Source organism: Manacus vitellinus, unplaced genomic scaffold, assembly GCF_001715985.3.
Source record: "Manacus vitellinus isolate BGI_N305 unplaced genomic scaffold, ASM171598v3 scaffold_46_pilon, whole genome shotgun sequence".
Taxonomy (NCBI): Eukaryota; Metazoa; Chordata; class Aves; order Passeriformes; family Pipridae; genus Manacus; species Manacus vitellinus.
In genome coordinates this window covers 2,667,956-2,669,574 of record NW_021940578.1, presented here as the reverse complement: position 1 = coordinate 2,669,574, position 1,619 = coordinate 2,667,956, and the positions used below count along the sequence as shown (strand labels likewise).

The 1,619-nt window shown below is 54.3% G+C and overlaps 1 protein-coding gene across 2 annotated transcripts in view; it reads left to right on the top strand.

The window, feature by feature from the left end:
- Positions 1 to 278: 278 nt before the first annotated feature.
- The window catches only part of TMEM51 (transmembrane protein 51), an 11,468-nt gene continuing 10,127 nt past the window's right edge, over positions 279 to 1,619 (top strand). For both annotated transcript variants that reach the window (XM_018079389.1, XM_018079390.1), the window contains exon 1: positions 279 to 380. The gene's annotated coding sequence lies outside the window, so the exon portion shown is untranslated. The remainder of the gene's footprint in view (positions 381 to 1,619) is intronic.

Genomic DNA, 1,619 nt, shown 5'->3' with positions numbered 1-1,619 from the left:
CAGGGCCTCTCTTCAGGGGGATGACCTGGCTCGGAGCTCTCCCTGCGCTGGATCAGGGGCAGTCAGTGTGTGAAGTCCGTGTTCCCCCTGCTTTCTTATAGAGAAAATAATTCCCTGTTATATTTCCTGACTGACAGAGCTGCTTGGGATGACAGGTCTGTGTTTGACACAGGAAGGTGGGGCAGGAGAGGAGGGAATTTGCCTGAAGTGGGGTGAATTTGCCTGAGCCGGTGGGCCGAGCCGGAAAATGCAAAACAATCCGTACGAGTTAAAAAAATAAACATGCAGCTGTGCTTAATAACTATTTCTTTTTATAGAACAACTCTCGGGATTGCTCTTTGATTAGAGGAGGAAGGTATCGCTGCCGTGCGCCGGGGCAGGTGAGTCAGTGGGAAATACTGTCAGCTTCGTAAGGGACTGTGCTGGGAGGGAGGGATGCAGGGAAGCAGGGGGGGTTTCCCAAGAATCCTGAACACCAGTGGCCCCGAGGCTGGGCTGTGGTGCCGCTGAGTCACGCCAGGAGATGTGACAAGTTTCGTTGGGTTCGTGATGGCTTTTGCCTTTGCAAGGACTTGCAGGGCTTAAGGGACAGGAAAAACTGCAGTGTCATCTCTGACAGAATTTGAGTCTTTGTTGGTGTTTATTGTTATGGCTGGGTGTGAGAAGGGCCTGGAAAAATGCATCACAGTTGTTGTTGGGATGGCATTCGGGGAGAGGTGACACTGGACACGGCATTAGTTGCAACAGGTTTTGCCAAAGCTCAGGTCTGGTCCCTGCAGTTCAGTCTGGAAACCACGGGACTGTCTGGCTATGAGGACAAGGCACATGGCCAGTAGCCATGGTGAGGGCCATGCCCGGAATGGCTCTTCCTGGCAAGCAGGTGTTTAACTGTGACTGTTTGTAGAGGGCAGCAGACTGATAAAAAGCACTTTCCAGGCTCCCTGGGAGCACAGGCTTTGTGGGGATGTCAGCTTTGCCTTGGTGAATGGAGTGATGAGCCTGAGCAGTTGGGTTCCTCAAAACGGGACTTCTGCACACAGAGTTGGGAACTGATAGAGGAAAGGCTCCACACAAGCTGGTTTCATAATGCAGATGCCTCACAAGCTGGGTTTTAAACTACAGATTGAAAACTAAAACTTTAGTTAGATGTTGGGAAGAAATCCTTCCCTGTGAGGGTGGTAAAGCCCTGACACAGGTTGCCCAGAGAAGCTGTGGCTGCCCCATCTCTGGAAGTGTCCAAGGCCGGGTTGGACGGGGTTTGGGGCAACCTGGGCTAGTGGAAGGCGTCCCTGTCCAAGGCAGGGGGTGAAACTGGGCGGGCTTTAAGGTTCCTTTCCAACCAAACCATTTTGAGGTTCTATTAAACTGGAGATAGGGGCTGCGATGTTTAGAGCAGGGGCTGCACGGTACTCCGAGGAGGTGACCCCATCGGCATCCCCGGCTGGGACCCGCACCCGGTTTGGGGGGGTATCTCCCCTATGGTTTGGAGGGGTCTCCCCCATGGTTCGGAGGGGTCTCCCCGATGGTTTGGAGGGGTCTCCCCGATGGTTTGCGGGTCTCTGCGCTGGTTCGAGGGGGTCTCCCCGCTGCTGCCCCCTCCGCTGTCCCGGTTTCCCGGA